The following is a 19,172-nucleotide window of genomic DNA, read 5'->3' as shown; positions in this document are numbered from 1 at the left end:
AGATCCTGCACTGATCTGGACATTATGAACATTAAAACTACGTTTGTGCGTACATACACGGACACAACCAGTGATAATTATGGGTTTATACCTTCATTTATTACCTAAAATCGAGCCATAAGTATTAATGAGATTTTTTTTTTAAGTCCAATTTACAACATTTTGAGAACCTTTGAAAAAAAAAAATCGAAATTATCATATTTTATGTTTTTTGAAAATCGCTATGGTAACAAATCTAGATCTCATCTCCAACCATATATTATGTCTCCAACACATGGATTAGTTTACATGAGTGCTTGAGTTGTTTTATCAAAGTTCATTGTTTTGTGACGAATCACCAAAGCAAGTTCATACTATCTAGAGTAGAGTATTGAAGTCCAGTCATGACTGCTGGAACACAATACACTCTAGTGTTCTATATTCTACGGTGTTTGCCGCCGCTGTAGCACCCCTCAGAAAGAAGCTGCTTTCCGATTGGTTACTTTCACTTGAAGACTCAGTGACAAGCATCTGGATTGGCTCATATCTGCCAACATATGAGTAGAGCATCGCCAACAACGCATCAGGTATAATATTTGTTATTTGTACAGGATTAAATAACAGCATCAGTTGAATATCACGTTAATAGGTTGTTGTATTAAATGATAGACTACTTATCTAACCAGAGTGTCCCGTCTTGACACTTCCATGGGCCCAACATTTCTCTCTAGTGTTGTTTACCTGCTAAAGCACATCTAAGGGGAAAAGAATATCAAAATTTATTCTCAAATCTATCTTTATTTATCTTATTTAACTTTACTAAACTTAGTACCCCAAATGTCAATGCAAGACAAGCCTAAAAATAGCTACACAGCTTTCTCTGGATACCATGGGGCCCAGGGGGTCTTGGGGGCCCTCCTATTGCTTGGCCGTTTGTGTTAATAAAAGCAGATCATTTGAGCTTTGACAAATAACATTTAAGAGGGCACATTGCTTATCATAATAACAACTGTATTTCTATATGAGTATATGGGGCCCTCATCAGATTGGAGCCCGAGGCAATTACCCTGTTTATCTACCTCATAATCTACCTCATTGGGGCGCGTTGAGAAGTTAATGACCTACCCACAATTTTGTCACAATAAAAGTGATGTATATTTTCGTTAGTTTAGAAATGTGGGTCTTTTCTAGCCTACTTTTCTGTTGTTCCCTGTTTCAGGTCTCTTTTATGAGCGAGCTGAGGGGTTATGAAGAAAAGGCTCCACAAGGATCCTTTTAAATCAATTTAAGGATACAATTAAGTAACTAAATTATTCTGGCCTTAATGCAACTAACTAAGGATCGTCATTCGAAATAAGTAATATGAGAATTCATCACAGTTTCATTATTTAACTGCCACATAAATTGCTACAGAGAAAAAACACATTCAACTTAATTTTCCAGAGGGCCGTATTTTTCAGTGGGCCAAGGTTTCTGGGCCAGAGGTGCACAACTCATCACATCACAACATTTTAGACACAAAATATCCCCAGCACTGTTTCAATTTAGTTAATACAATGAAAAAGCTATTGATTGATTAGATTTTTGTGAAAATATTGCCCAAAACAGGTCTAAAGCAGAATCAAACAAGGGCTAAACTAGTGCTAGAATTAAACCAGTAAACGATTCCTTTTCACTTTTGATTTATTGTTTTGTATCTACTTTTAGAAAAACACTCCTAGCTATGCTTGATACTTTTTGCCATTATCTTTTCACCTTTATTCATGTGCCTGATGTCTCTACTTTGCCTCACCGCGAACTTCTCTGATGAACCACTAGAGGGCACTGTTTCTACATAGATAGTGTTCTGATGCTACAGGTGCTATTTATAGGGGTTGTTTTGTCCAGTTCTTTCATGTACATAGTTTTTATAGTTACATAACACAAAACTGACACCTTATTACAAGTTGTGGCACTTTAGTGCTGCGTCTCAAAGACATTTGTTCCCCTCGATAATAACAAAAACCACAAGAGAAACGGGGGCAGTTTATTTTAGCTCTGGTAAAGTGATGGGTGAGTGTTGCTGTGCACCTGCAGAGGCCCCTGTCTGTCTGTCTCGTCACAGCGCTCATGGTGAAGTGAAGCTCTGAGTGCATCTACCTTGGCATCTACGCCCTCCCCCCTTTGACCAAACAGCTCTATTTTTAGCTTTGTCGTCACATCTCTACTGTCACATCTCCTCTGGCGTCCAGTCGTCTCAGCCTATTCTTTTTCGCTGCCTTTACTTTACAGTGATTGTTGCCGAGCTGTAGCTTCTAAAAATCACTCCCGAGTAAAGCAAAGCTGAGCTACAAACTCCATGCCCTACTTTTGGATCTAATAATGACTGTAAAGCATTATTGTAGACTCATTCAACGATTCAACAAAGCAGATTAAAATTGTCGTCTGAATTTAGGTCTTATCACACCAGAATAAGGATTATACTGACATGTGGAAATGTAATTGGCTTTGAGATATTGCAGATTACTGGATTACTACAGACCTTTACATCCTGGTAGAGTGGTCAGATCCCCTGACCCACACGTTGGCAGTGCGATTGCAGCTGCCGTTGTGTCCTTGGGCCAAACACTTAACCTGCCTCACCCCCAGTGTCTATGTACACTGGTGTGTGAATGTGTGTGAATGGGTGAGTGGTTCCTTTGTCTAAAGCACTTGCCTTGAAGGTAGAAAAGCTCTATATAAATGTGACCATTTTAGTCGTTTATAGTCAATTCATATTCAGTCAAGTCTTTTTTCAACAAATATTTATTTAGTTGACTTATTATTTTGGTGGATTTTAAGGATTTATATTCACAACATCAGGATTATAATGATCTATAGTGAGGTATCTTCAAATGTGGGAATTATTTGTGAGTTTAATCTTTCTTTTTACAGATCATACACTGTTTACTAGTAGTTGTTTGTATAAATGTTTGTACTTCCATGAGCTGTAATCTCGTGAGCTTGTCAGTGCACTTTGAGCACGGATACACGGTCATAGAGATACTTAATAGGTGTGAGAGCTTTATATGTTTGAGAGGTTTGAGAGCCGGTACCAGGCCATGACTATTTTTGTCAATGTCAATGTCAACTTTATTTCAACAGCACATTTACAACAACACCAGCTGCCCAAAGCACAAGTCATGGTAAAAACACAGATAAGTACAAATGTAATTACAAATAAACAACACAATGATGCACAGAGCAAGTCTTTAGTCAACCGGGCTTGTTTACTCGACTACAGATTACAGTTAGGTCCACACTTATGTCCTGTCCAGAATTCATCATGACAAGTATCTTATTCTTTTCAGAAAGTTGTCACTGAACAACAAGTGCAGCCTACACAACATTTAGTCAGTCCACTTGACAAGACTCATCCTTCTCAGCCAATCCAAATGACCCTTTCCTTCGGAGAATCGTTGTGATATCGACACTGGATTTGTTCTTGGCAGGTTAGCGCTCACAGATGTCTGTTCTGCTCAGATGGCTTGAGGGGGCAGGTACCATCTGAGCTGTGTCACACACAGAAAATCATTTTAACAGCACCTTACACTTAGCCTAACACATCATCTCATAGTACCAATGAATGTGTTAATGAGACAAAATGTTTTAGAGGGAGACGCTCATGGCAGGCGCCTGTGGATTATTGACTGGGCATCAAAAGTTAGCATCGCAGGGTCTCGAACGAGTCAAGGATCTGTGCTCAGTAATACTGTAAGAACCAACAAACAATGCAATAAAAATAATAATTATGACCGTTTCAGAAACAAATAAGTCGTTTCAATTCAATCTCTCGTAGTAAATGTAAATATTCCTTTTTTATCTGTTGTTTGGACACAAAAACTTTATCTTATTGTTCATTGTCTTTGTAAATCGGGTCTTATGATAATCCGTGTGTCTGGAAGTGAATTAAAGGATTTCACTGTTGTTAAGTCATGTTCATGTTGCAAAATCTTTATCTTTCCCCCCCAACTCTAATTTGATGTTGTGACGTCCGTAGCAACAGTCAGGCAACAATGGGAGCTGCTGTTTTTATGTAGTACTTGAACACCGAATACTAGTTATTGACAAAGAGTGACTCGTTGTGTCGTCAATGACAATGTAAGTGTCAAAAGTAATGCATTAGCCTCCACTTAGTCACTGAGAGTCGTATTTTTGGCGTTCTGTTGGCAACAATAGCTGTGGTAAAGCGGCTCAAAACACTGTTGTTTTGAAGAATAACGCATGGATTTGAATGACAAAACAATGAAGATAATAATGTGCTCAAATAAGAAGTTGACGTTGTTATTTGATTTTCGCAAATGAGTTATATATTTCGTTGAAGTCACAAACTACACAAATCATTTTACTTTTAAACATAATATCAGTTCGGCTCATACCTGTGGGAAAAGAATAGAAGGCACATTTAAGGATGACCATTTTAATAGTCACTATTCTTTATATCATTTATGTCAAGTTTGATTTGGTGAAGCTGGTCACATCAACATCTCAAAGACAGTGTGAATAAAACTGCATTTACTGTTGTTTGCTCATGAGTAATCCTAAAATCACAATGTCTCTTCTCACCGAAACGCTAAACTCTGACATCCCCAGTAGTCGCAGTTTCACTCTTTGTCGGCAATTTTTGTAGATTAAACGCAACAAAGTTTGAATTGTACGTTACTGCATTCCCAGCAACAACTCGTGACACGCTCCCCGTGAGGGTGACCGCGGTTCAATCCACATTCGAGCAAATCCCATGGAGGACTAGCTGTTTATCTTGAATGTTTGATATAAGTTAACTTAGTTTGGCCAAGCGTTCCCTTCATATACGGTGCCAGGAGCCCAAACGACTGTGAGCATAACGTGTTTTGTGCTTTTCACACTTCGAAAATCAGCTCTCCTCCTGTCCATCACCGCTGAAATGGCAGATGAGTAATAATTATATAATGGCGGCGGCGTTTCTCCTTTTTTTTCTTTTTTTTTTTTCTACAGTATCATTTTCACGACTTTTCGAGTTCGGCGTTCCTCTTAGATAACGTCCCCGTCGCGTCATGACCGGACACTTCTCGAGGCACGATTTAACCCCTCGTTACACGGCTAATAATACTGTTGCTGCTCGTGAAAGGGATGAAAACTCCCAACATGGCGTTAGGTAACCAGGCAACTGCGTCGGCTCGGCTGCCTCGTTTGTTCCGTGCGGTTCTGACGGCTAATGCTAAGTGACTGTGGCAGGGATCCAGCGTTGCCCGTCCCAGCCCTGGCCCGCTGTCAGGAGGCGCACAGGCTATTTTTGGCTGCTTTGTTCCCTTCAAAAAGACGAGTCCTCGGTCTGGACATGACATTTCTCTCGGTCTGTAAAGTAAAGTGGGTTCGGGTCAGTGAGTTAAGGTTGTTGTTGTTGTTGTTGGTGCCCAGGAGAAGGCGATGCTTTTCCCCCCGGTTCTGTCACAATCTCTAAACTGTGACGTTGGAAAGGGAAATTAAAGTTGTTGTTTTTTACTGTGAATAGAGATGTGATTATTGTAGGATTCGACCGGGTGGAGATCATTTTTTCAGTTAGTTGATTAGTCAAAAGATTATTTCTATTTTGCATTGAGATTTTTTTTAACACGTTATCAACCAAATACATGTGGAAATACGGCGACTCAAGATATGATAGAGAATATTTACGAATAAATAAATGTTTTTGTAGTTTCTCCTGCAGAAGGAGGGTCTAAGGACATTATCCATTTGCTAATTTTCTCTGAACTGATTTCGGAACCCTATAACCCATTGAAATGAATAAAATGTATGATTGATGAAAATGAGAAATTGTTATTCTTTCTTGATATTGTGATTTAATAATGTTTTTTGTCTTTTTGCACATGCTTTAGAGTCTATGTAGTAGTAATAATAACTATAGTTATTTTTTATAGTGGACTTATAGGGCTGGGCGATCAGGGGAACAAATAATCATTATTTTTTTCCTCATTTTGATCGATCTCGATTTTCAGTTCGATATTATTTGAGTTGGTCTTTTCAAAAACAAAATACAAATTGTCATGGAATCAGACATACACCGATGCTATTCCTTAACACATTGAGAACACAATTCAACTTAGAATATGAAACGACACAGAAACGTCAGACATTTGTATGGCATGCATGGGAGAAAACGCGGGGACTGTGTCAGCCAGGCCGTTGTAAGGAGCCTGGCTGACCCTCCTGCGTCTCACCCCCGCGTCTCACCTCGTTTTTTCTCATGCTGGTTGGTTTTATTAGATATTCTGGAATAGGCGGGTCACATTTCTCATTGGTCAGCCTCACATCAAGGCACTTGGTATTTTTCCGTAGAGATAAAGCCTGCAAGGGGGGTGCAACTCCCCCCCCCGGGGCAACATTCTTTGGCCCATCTTTATGATACCTTCGCAAACAAATGCTGTCACACACCCGTTCTTCTCTTAGACTAATGATGCAGATAAAATATCACTATTATGCAGATAAAATACATCACAGAAATATACTCATATATTCACATTTTATCACAAAAATGTCTTTTAGTAAGGATTTCATGAACATAAACTGTACAGACTTTCAATCTGAGCCTTTCAACACAAATAATAATCACACTTCTTCTCTGACCTCTGCTCTGAACCGCAGAGGATTATCTGTGGACTCTTGATCAAAAAAATAATAATATTTCGATTAATTGCCCAGCCCTTGTAACGAGTTGATTTAATGTTGCAAAAATGACCGCTAAGTCTTGTATCTGACCGCAATAGGTTTACAGCATTGCAGTATTTTCCAGGTGATGAGACTCTCGGTGCTCATGTATAAATAATTAGCCTTGTCATTCTTAAATGGAGCCATAGCATGTTTCATGAGACATAATTCACATAATTACACATGTCTTAAAGGCAGGGCGTGCGCTGTTCCCATTACCTGTTCCTTTGACCTATTTTCACCCACTGCAGCTGTGACGTTCTCTTTTATTTGGCTTTCTCTCAATCGACGATCTGTTTGCCGCACTCCTGGCCACTTTGAACAGTTTACGTTTTATTATTATTTATTCTTGACCACGACTTGGACCGAGCTGTAAATACTGCATATTCATCACCTATCGAGCTTTTACTTGATCAAGAATTTAAACGTTTCACCACATTTTTGAAGGAGGAAGTTGAGCTGAAATACGGCTTCTCAATACAGCGACAGCACAGAAAAGAATCATTATTTTTAACACTAATTTCACTTCAGTTTTCACTTAACGAATTCCTCAAATGTATAAATAAAGCTAATTGTGATGCTGTTGAAAATAAAAGAGCATGAGACTGTGCACCTTCATTGGTTTGATTCATTGGTCGATATTTTAGTCAATCTTTATTAACTGCACTTTTTTTCATTGGAGATTATACCGCTTTATAGTGACCAGGAAGGAGAACGGGTGGAGTTGAGTTTTGGGAGTGAGTTTTGGGATTTTAGTGGGACAAAACAGAGCTCCTCCTCATTGGCACCAAATCCACTCTCAATAAAACTGGTCCCTTTTCACTCAGCATCGACACCTCGACCATCACCCCCTCTACCCTGGTACGCAATCTCGGTGTCATCATGGACCCCACCCTCTCCTTCACTCCCCATGTCAGCCACATTGTCAAGACCTCATACTTCCACCTCCGCCGCATCGCCAAAATCCGACACTGCCTCACCCTCCCCGCTGCTGAATCCCTCATCCATGCCTTCATCTCCTCCCGCCTTGACTACTGCAACTCCCTCTTCACTGGCATCTCCTCCCATTCCCTCCACAGACTCCAAATGGTCCAAAACTCCGCTGCCCGCCTCCTCACCCACACCCGGTCCCGTGATCACATCACTCCCGTTCTCCGCTCTCTCCACTGGCTCCCCATCAAGCAGCGCATCAACTTTAAAATACTCCTCCTCACCTTCAAAGCTCTTCACCACCTTGCCCCCCCCTACCTGTCTGACCTCCTCATCCCCCCCGCCCCTCCCGAGCCCTCCGCTCCTCCTCCTCTCTCACCCTGACTGCACCAACATCCCGACTCAAAACTTTTGGCGACAGAGCATTCTCCCGAACAGCACCCCGACTCTGGAACTCCCTCCCCCAACCTGTCCGCCACTCTCCCTCACTCACAACATTCAAATCCCGCCTAAAAACATACCTCTTCACCCAAGCCTATGACCTCCCCTACCCCTAGCCTCCTCTACCCCATTGCCTACTCTTCTACCCCCTGTTACATCCCCATCTTTTTCTCTCTACTTCTTCTGTCTTGTTCATTTTATCTGTATATTAATGTGTATTGTACGTGTTGTCCCCCCTGTCTGTAAATACCCCCCCTTTTTTATATATGTTCAGCGTCTTTGGGTCACTGAAAAGCGCTATATAAATAAAAGTTATTATTATTACTTTAAACTCCCCTTTTTACACCGGGAGATTCTGTTTACTCTATTCGTACTCGTAGTTGTTTTTGTCGGGGTAAACACATAGTCAGATCTAAGAGTTTTGAAAGCTTTTGCCAGCACCACGTCACTTTTTAGTAAGCAACGGGCACGTCTTTAGTCAACCACAACGATATCAGGGGTCTAGTGTTGTGATTACCTGTCAGTATTTACTATTTCAACTATTTCCATTATTTGTTTGCCATAATTCATCTGATTAGCCATCGCAGTCCTAATTTGCATATCTTTCTGAATGTCCTTTTGACGGACATGATCAGCCCGGTCTGTTTAGTTCTCACTCCAGTGTTTCTAATAAAGTCTGCGTTGTAAAGCTGCACAATACTGGCAATTACTGTGATGTACAATATGGCCACTGCAATTATATATATATGCAGTAGATATTGTTGTGATATTTGATATTTATATTTATATTAAAACAAATATATTTTCTGTCAAAATAAAAACTTAACAGAGACAAAACCGAGCAAAATCATGAACAAAATTTGCAATTTTCTATGTTTTATTTTAAAAACAGCACATTTCAGTCAGATGGAGGACCATGGGGGGTTTTCGATGCAGTGTTTCTCAAACTGTGTCTGGCATCAGCTTCATTTTACACACGTTTTTGCTCTTTCTTGAGTCATTTCTTAGTTAAAACTACTGAGGAAATGCTGTATTCCTACTTCATTCCTGGTTTAGCCCTAATTTAGACCTGGAATAATCCTTTTTGTGAATTGTGCTAGCAAATATAGCAATATCAATACGTTTGCGATATATTGTGCAGCCCTACTGTGTTGTAAATACTTACTTGTTACTTACTTACTTGTTAGTGTGCGTTTCTCTCAGACCGATTGTCAGTTTGCTGTCATTGCAAGTCGCTGATTAAAAGAGGAACTGTAGCGTGCCATCCTGGCCTCCGTCTCCTGAAAGTCTCACCTCTTTGCGCTCGTCCGGTGAGTTCTGCCACGCACATACGGCCCCTCTCCACCTGCTGTGAAATGTACAGAACAAACGGGGCCAGGAATTACAGCGAAATTGGACACAGCGACGGGAGCTCTCAGAAGTGAGTGCCTCGTAAAAGTCCCGCCTGTCAAAGAGGTGCCGAAGGGTTAGCTGCCCATCTGTTTTCACACAACACTTTCACCTTTTGTTCGATGGCTTTTTCATTCTGCATTCTTCGTTTTACCTTTTGCTTTTTTGGTTTTGTTGTTTGCTATTTTGGGCGTGGGTGCCTTTAGTGCCTTTTGGTTTTGTGTCTGTGCAAACTCGTTAAGTAAAGACATAAAACATAAAAAAGTAAGAAATATATGCGATTTAAAGTATAGTAGGGTTGTCAAAAAAGTCATATACTAATAATTAATACACAAATTAGCATCAAAACACAAATTTGAACAATCAATTCATAAAAAAAAATCACTTCATTTTGTGTTGAGAATATCATTTTATTGTTCGAAAAAATAGTGGTTTTGATCATTATTATGGAATCAAATTGAGTACAAAGCTTTTTCCATAGATACAACCCAAAGTTAATGACCAAATTAAGTTTTTATAATAATATTTTTGAATCTTAAAATACACATACTGTATAAAGTAAATAATGTAAAATGAAAACATCTACTATTGACACTTGATTACTCTTTCTGCTAAGAACTAATTATGGAAAGCAATGTGTTGTAAAAGTACGTCACGGTGTATTTTACGATGTGAAAAAGGAGCTAAAAGAGTGCGATAGAAAGTGCTCTGTCTGCGTTTGGTAACTGCGGGATTTTGAGATGAAAGAAAGAGGTCAGGCAGCCACTCCCAGTCCTCGCTGTCGCTGTAGCGCATATATATTTTCAGCACGTTTGGTTTGGCTAAATTTAAATGTATGTATCTGCTTTTGTATGTTATCTTCATTCTCCACAAACTACAAAACAATCCTAAATCACATGTTTTACTCACAGGCAAAATACATATTGGGAATTATCAAGTGAGACATTCAATTTTAACATCAAAATAATAAGACTTTAATGGCTGTCATTTCAGAGTAACTGCCCTTATCCACTCATTACCAATACCAATCGCAATTTCTGATTTGATTACATTTTCCTTGTCAAAAACAAAGAACTATGACTTTCGGTATTAATTTAATATTACAAAAACAAGACTTACTTTGAGTCAGTGCCATTTATTACAAAAATAGTAAAATTTAATCCTACAACTCCAACATGCAGGATTTTTTTGTCTTTTTTCCCCTGTTGTGTACAAATTGTGCACTACAAGTAAACTTGCCTTGCTTTTACCAAAAACCTGCAGATCTTTCCCATGTCTATGTTATTGCTGTGTTGCTGCTTGGTCTGGGCAATGGCAAAAAATAAATACAAAAAAGAAAATAAAGTAAAATGATAGATAGACCTAGAATAGTCCTGTTTTAGACCTGGTTTAGACTCAGCTCAGACCTAGAATAGTCCTGTTTTAGACCTGGTTTAGACTCAGCTCAGACCTAGAATAGTCCTGTTATAGACCTGGTTTAGATTCAGCTCAGACCTAGAATAGTCCTGTTATAGACCTGGTTTAGACTCAGCTCAGACCTAGAATAGTCCTGTTTTAGACCTGGTTTAGACTCAGCTCAGACCTAGAATAGTCCTGTTATAGACCTGGTTTAGACTCAGCTTAGACCTAGAATAGTCCTGTTATAGACCTGGTTTAGACTCAAATCAGACCTAGAATAGTCCTGTTATAGACCTGGTTTAGACTCAGATCAGACCTAGAATAGTCCTGTTAACAAACTCGTATTGCCCAGTCACAATTTCTGATTTGACTAACTCTGACTTTAAATACAGTGCAGTTTAAAACACAAATGAAGTCCTCTGTAAGAGTGCATGTATTTCAGGGTATTTTTGAGCCCCTAAAGACACCTGTCGATGGATAAATACGATTCTTTACATAGAGTGAGTCTGGTTACCACGCCCTACGTCACGCCTCAAATCAAAACTCATACAGAACCGGGAAGTCAGATTTATTTCCGTGACGCACGTGGCACAAACAAGTTCATCTGTCATTCACGAAAAACTTCTCTCATCTCAGATTAACTGCGTCTTGTGCTTCACTCATTGATTCTGCACAAATCCGCAGTGGTTTTTCAATCCTTTTTTTTTTCAGTCAATCAAGCTTTATTTCAGACTCAACAAGGGCCATTTAAAACATTTAAAAACAGACAAAAGACAAAACATCAAACAATACAATTATGATGTTCCTTTTTTTCCAATCTTCTAATTATCCAGGGGCCGTTTCTCAGTCCTCAGTCTGCAGACTCCGTACTCGTGTTAAAGACTTGTAGGTACAGCGCGGTCTGTCTATGGGGAATCTGAAATATTTAACAAATAAAACAAAACATCATCCAAAATGTTGTTTCCTCTTGATCGCTGTATTGGCTAAATAACTTAAGAACATAAAATACATTGCGTTTGAATGGTTCGACTGACAATCCATGTTCAGAATTCTAATTTTGAGTTCCTTTTTCATCTGGTGTTCAGAATACAGTTTTTGTATTGTGGTATTTCATCAGGAAAATTTAGATAACAGTAATTAAAGTGCTTGTGGACAGTGAGTGCGCGACCTTTCCCGTCCATCTTTTGTGATGAATAAATGGTGAAAGACACAAAGCTGTTTTATTCCTTTGCTCTGTTTCTACACTATGATATAATACAACTTAAAAGTATTTTAATTTGCCCATTCTGAATACAGCATTGGGCCAAGTGACCACATTGTATTCAGTATTATCAGTATTCCGTGTAAATACATGTTCAAAGTCCAGGCAAGTGTCTGCAATAAATGTAGACTAATAAGCTTCTTTAACTTACCTTAAAAGTGCAATGGCTTAATTTGGGCCTCAGTGATTACTATTGTTTTGTTGGTATTAATAATATAATTAAAATAAAGAGGGAAATCTATTTTAATATTTAGTATGCACGGTTCAGATGGAAACATAAAAGTCTGGTTGAAATTTTCCAGTTTACAAAAGACAAAATATACAAAAGGTTGTTCACAAATTAATTGTGAGGAAATGGAAGCGAAACTCACAGAGATAAAACCGGTGACTCGACTCTGTGTAAAAAATACTGATCAATGTCACAGTATAATTAATGCCATACTGTGGAACATTCACATCTCCACAGAGACAAGCAACAAGTGGCGTGCCCTCCAGCCTCCGTGTAGTCCAGTGCACCTAACTGTAAAATATCTCATCTCGTTGCATCTAAAAATACACAGCGAACGCATGAACTGTTATCAAGGGAATATACTGTACATATATATATATAATAATATATATAATATATATATATATATATATATATATATTAATTAACTTGTTTTGACTTTATTCGGCTGGATTGAGTGTTCTCTTCGTGTCGTTGCGATGTGTCTTGGCTCTGAGTCCCCCGGCTCCGGCCCCGCCCCCCGGCTCCGGCCCCGCCCCCCGGCCGGCGCCGTACCGCGTTTACACAAAGGAGGAACTCATGAAACTGCAGAGAACAGTCGTCTTACCCGGAGAGCGTCACGTTATCCCGTCGCAATACTGACCTAACCTAATACTGATGTGCAATTCTGTCGTATGTGCAATTGCTGTTGGAATTCATGTGCAATTCATGTGCAATTACTGTGAAATTCATGTGCAATCTATGTGCTGTTGTGACACATATTCATGTGCAATTACTGTCGGGATCACATGCAATGGTATTTATTTATTTATTTGTCTATGGGAGTTTTTATTTATTTATAGGAGATCTTCTACTGAAAGTGTTTTTCAGACTTCCTATAAGTGATCTGTTCTTCTGTATCTACCTCTGTATCTACCTGCGTTGCATCAATGAAATTTCCCCATGTGGGACAATAAAGGAATATCTTATCTTATATATATATATATATGTCTGTACAAAACTCAAGGTCACTGATGCAAGGTGTAAAAATCCCTGCAGGTTTATTGCATATGTGGTCCATTACGTATGTGTGATAATGAGAGGAAGAGGCATCGTCGTTGGTGATGGCGCACGAGGAGGGTTCTGTGAAGAGCTGTGGCGTAGGTGGAAGTGCCCGGGACAATGAGCGTCGGTCCACCCTTCCCCGCTATAAAACCTCATTTCCTCACTTTTGTCGTGAATCTATGAATGGAGGTTTTGTTTTCTGCTCTTTAAAGGTCGTCAAGGAATTAAGTTAAGAAATAGGGTTAAGATTACATGTCGTGTTTGTTTATCACTTGGCTTAACAACGATAAATGTGAACTATAAACGGACTCCAAGACATGCTGAGAGGAGAGGTTTTATGACTCGGACAAAGCAAGAGTCACATCCACATTTTGTGTTTTTGAAGTAAAGTATTTTGACTGTAATTGTACTCTTCCAGTATTGCCTCAAACAGCTTCACGTGATCTGTATCTGGGTCAAACTTTGTAAGAAAAAAAATCCTATTTGAGGACTTTTTGCAATCTAAACATAAAATCTAACTAAAAAAATAGTCTGTAGATTAATCAATCTGCAAAATATTCATTTGTTGCCGCACTACAAACTAATAATTAAAGGGCTTGTGTGGTGTAAACTTTCTATGCAGGGCCCATCAACTCCTTATTTTAGATTTCTTATTGCATTTTAAACAGATGAAGGCAAAAACCTTCACGCTAAAAAAAACGCCTGATGATCAAAATGCAAAATATATATCCAGACTTTATATTGTTGTCCGTCTGTCATAGGTTCTTTCAATAATTGATTTGTCACAATTAATCCGATTAGACGCTGCAGCCCAATTTCCACAGCGTTGAGATTAAATGATGTGCGTCTGTTTCAACGGACGCTACAATTGTGTAAAGACAAGAATAACAAAGCTGACATTCTGACAAAAGACCAAAGGATTTTTTTTTTTTCTCAGAGCTGTGTTCTTATCAAAAAGTACGTTTTAAACATAACAGCTCGGGGCATTCGGGACGCTATGATCACCCACAGTTTGTAAATAAGACAGAGCACCTTTGTTGTTGCCATAGCCGCCGGGATTCTCTAAGGTCAAGTGAATTGGGCTGGTTTCCATCAAAGTCACATGTGTCTGCCGGGCCTGTGTGTTTGTATGATACATTTGTGACATTTGACTTCTGCAGGCGCGGTAAAGAGCTGCTGATGCAACCGCTGCTTCAGGCTGGACTTTTCTCAGAATCCTCTCGGTCTGCCATCGTTAATGACGTCGTTACAGAGCGTCATTAGGCCCGAGCGCCACAAGCTGGCGAGAGGCCTATTAATCTCGTAAGGCCGTGCGAAGCACGGCTGCGAAAGTGCGCACGCAGTGCGCACGAAATCGAGCGCGAAGCGCTCGCCCACTTCCAAACACTCACTAACGCACTCCTTCACTCATGCACGCCCCGTGCATACTAATTAGTAGTAGGAAAATGGAACATTACCGTTGTAAACGGGCGAAGCCCGTGCAAAAGTGCGCACTAAACGAGCACTTTACATTGAAGCACTCATTTGCGCTAAGTAGCTCACGAATACGTTCCCCATCTCTTGCATGTTCCGTGCATATAAGCATGTAATGCAAAAATTGAACATTATTACTGTATAGAGGGCCAAAAACACAAAGTGGGCGGAGCCCACTCAAAATTAACGAAAGTACCCGTCAGTGACCAGGGACCCACACCATGAGGTAGGAAAGCGCGAGAGCTTTCCGAAAATGTATAGTTTATGACATTTGAAAAATGGGAAACATTGTTTTCGCATCGGAATATTATTCTTCTTCTTCTTCTTCTTCTTCTTCTTCTTCTTCTTCTTCTCGGGACCAACCCCCCTATTTTTCACCCAGTGAACATTGACGAAAAGTCACAAAAATGTTCACACCTCTAAAAATCGTGCCTCTCTACATTCTGGCTATTTCCCTTTTCTAAAATAAAAAAAATTGGCGCGTCAGCGCCCCCAAATGTACCAAAAATGCATTGAGAGATGGGAAATGACCCAAAAAAAATCTGATCGTAGAATCATGAAATTTGGCGCAGAGGTAGATGGTGACAAGAGAAGTAAAAAATATTATTACGGCAACGCCGTCCGCCCAACCAAATGTCGGCCATATTGCTTCAAAAATGGCTAAACATGACTTCGGAGTTTTTCCAAACGTCGTACTTTTACGAACTCCTCCCAGGGCGTTGGCCCTAAAAAGCTGAAATTTGGTGAAAATGCTACTGAGGAGTGGGACATCAAAAGTTATCCAAATTACATTGATACCTCTCACGGTCTCTGTGCGGCGAAGCCGCAAACTGTAGCTAGAATTTCAGAAATCTCCCATATTTAAAATTTCTGCCGTTTGCGCAGATAAAGTCCGAATTGCGTCAAATTAGAATCAGTTGTTAAACTCTTTGCCCTAAACCTACTTGAAGTGAAATAAATTCATTTGGCGCCACAGCGCCCCCTACAGATTTTATATGGAGGTTAAATGTTTAGTTTTGCGAAATTATATGAAATTTGACACACAACTCAATTTTAGCATCCCCATCAAAAAAGTCAATGAGACCCATGTCATAATTGTTATGGCGTTGCCGTAACGATGACCGAAACCTTTCATGTTATTCCAATGGGGAAATCGCCAGAACATGTTTACACTTTAGACTTTCACAAACTCCTCCCAGGGCGTCAGCCCTATTAACCTGAAATTTGGTGAGACTCATCTTCAGGACCATCAAAAGTTATCCACATTTTCATTCAAAGAGTCACGGTGTCTGTGCGGCAAAGCCGCACATTTTGCCAAGAATTCAAAATAAAATAGCTTTTTGATGGTAAAACAAAGGGGAGAAGATGTGACAGCGTCACAGATTCAGCAGTAGGCGTAATAAAAGGACAATTGGGGCGCGTTAGCGCCCCCTCCTCTTGCGGCGTGGCGACGGTGTGGCGGCGGCGTGGCGAGGGCCGATCATTGCCGCTTGCGGCTATATTTTTTATTATTTTTCTTGTTCTTCTGCTTTTTGAGCTCTAATTTGACCCCCTGAACATGCTCAAAAACTCACCAAACTTTACCCAAAATTCAAAATCGGCGAAAAATTTTGTTTTTTCTGGGCCATTTTTTTTTTTCGTTAAAAAATGGCGCGACAGCGCCACCGACAAAAGTCAAAATACATTGCGCCTATGGGAGACGCCCCGAGGTCAACTTTGTCGTAGAGCTACGAAATTCGGAACACGCATTCCTCTTGTGAGGACAAAAAACAAATATTATTGTGGCCACGCCCCCAGAATTACCCTATGCCCGCCATCTTCCTTTGAAAATGAAAACACGCTGTGTTAGCCATTTTGTTCACGTCAAACTTTGACGAACTCCTCCTAGGGGGCGTTTTGCCCACCAACTTCAAAATCGGCGGACGTCCTCTGGACAAGTGGGGCATCTAAAGTTATCCAATTTTTTGAGATACCTTTTACGGTCTGTGTGCGGCGCAGCCGCAAAGTTGGACAACTTATTTTGGGATATTGCAGATCTAAAAATTGTTCCCATTTGATCAAAACAAGTCCGATTAGGACCAAATTTGAATCAGTTGTTCAACTTTCTAGTTTGGACCAGTTTATGATGACAAAATTGAAATGGGCGCGATAGCGCCCCCTACAGAGTGACCTTTAAATTAACATTGAAGGTCAAAAATTAGTTCTACCAACATTTTCTAAACTTTACCCAAAATTCTACTTTGGCGTCGCGATCAAAAAAGCCAATCAGACAAATGCCTTAATTTTTACGGCGTAGTCGTAGCGATGACATAAACCTCCCATGTTATCCCTATGGGAAAACCGCTAAATCTCTCGAATATCCACATTTTTATGTTTTACACTTTAACGAACCCATCCTTGTGCGTTTTGCCCACCGACCTCAAAATCGGTGTACGTCCTCTAGACAAGTGGGGCATCTAAAGTTATCCAAATTTTAAGGATAGCTTTTACGGTCTCTGTGCGACGGAGCCGCAAACGTTTCCCAGAATTCTGACTATTTGGCCTTCAGAGTGGCCTATAAACAATAGAGTTTTTCCAAATGACATGATATTTTGAACAAAATTCTAATTTGCCATCCTGATCACAAAAGTATGAGAGCCAAAGTCATATTTTGTACGGCGTAACCGTAGCGATGACAGAAACATCCCATGTTATCCTTATGGGAAAATCATAGAATTGCTCAAATCACCACATTTTTACGCTTCACACTTTAACGAACTCCTCCTAGGGCGATTGTCCTATCAAGTTCATATTTGGAGAATATCATCTACACAAGTGGGGCATCAAAACTTATCCATATTTTGATTCTAAGTGCTACGGTCTCTGTGTGGCGGACCCGCAAATATATGTCAGAAATGGGAAAACAGCGAAATCTCTGAAATGTTCACATTTACGCTTCACACTTTAATGAACTCCTCTGTGGGCAATAGCTCGATCAAGCTCATATTTGGGGAAAATCATCTACACAAGCGGGGCATCAAAAGTTATCCATATTTTTATTCCAAGTGCTACGGTCTCTGTGCGGCGGCGCAGCAAATTTGACTGACACTTGTGTTCATTTGCACTGGATTGGCCATGTCCAATGTGTCGCCGCCTGTCAAGTTCTTTTTTAATTCAACACACAATAAGGGCGCCATCTTTATCAAGTCGAAAGCGCAGAGTCGGAAGGCCGGCGGCCCGCGAGGGCCGTTGGATGCCGCTTGCGGCTTTAATATTATTATTATTTTTCTTGTTCTTCTGCTTTTTGATCTCTAATTTGACCCCCTGAACATAATCAAATCTCACCAAACTTTGCCCAAAATTCAGAATCGGCGAAAAATTTAGTTTTTTCTGTGCCATTTTTTTTTTCGTTAAATAATGGCGCGACAGCGCCACCGACAAAAGTCAAAATACATTGCGCCTATGGGAGACGCCCCGAGGTCAACTTTGTCGTAAAGCTACGAAATTCGGGACACGCATTCCTCTCGTGAGGACAAAAAAAAAAAATCATTGTGGCCACGCCCCCAGACTTACCCTATGGCCGCCATCTTCCTTTGAAAATGAAAACACGCTGTGTTAGCCATTTTGTTCACGTCAAACTTTGACGAACTCCTCCTAGGGCGTTTTGCCCACCGACTTCAAAATTGGCGTACGTCCTCCGGACAAGTGGGGCATCTAAAGTTATCCAATTTTTTGAGATACCTTTTACGGTCTGTGTGCGGCGCAGCCGCAAAGTTGGACAATTTATTTTGGAATATTGCAGATCTAAAAATTGCTCCCATTTGATCAAAACCAGTCCGATTAGGACCAAATTTGAATCAGTTGTTAAACTTTCTAGTTTGGACCAGTTTATGATGACAAAATTGAAATGGGCGCGATAGCGCCCCCTACAGAGTGACCTTTAAATTAACATTGAAGGTCAAAAATTAGTTTTACCAAAATGTTCTAAACTTTACCCAAAATTCTATTTTGCCGTCCCGATCACAAAAGCCAATCAGACAAATGCCTTATTTTTTACGGCGTAGTCGTAGCGATGACAGAAACCTCCCATGTTATCCCTATGGGAAAACCGCAAAATCTCTCAAATATCCACATTTTTATGTTTCACACTTTTAACGAACTCCTCCTAGTGCGTTTTGCCCACGAACCTCAAAATCGGTGTACGTCCTCTAGACAAGTGGGGCATCTAAAGTTATCCAAATTTTAAGGATAACTTTTACGGTCTCTGTGCGACGGAGCCGCAAACGTTTCCCAGAATTCTGACTATTTGGCCTTCAGAGTGGCCTATAAACAATAGAGTTTTTCCAA

Source organism: Eucyclogobius newberryi, unplaced genomic scaffold (genome assembly GCF_026437365.1).
Source record: "Eucyclogobius newberryi isolate DKJ021-1_F unplaced genomic scaffold, fEucNew1.0.hap1 SCAF_3, whole genome shotgun sequence".
In the NCBI taxonomy this organism is placed as follows: Eukaryota; Metazoa; Chordata; class Actinopteri; order Gobiiformes; family Gobiidae; genus Eucyclogobius; species Eucyclogobius newberryi.
The sequence above is the reverse complement of the archived record's forward strand: the minus strand, read 5'-3'. Positions refer to the sequence as shown.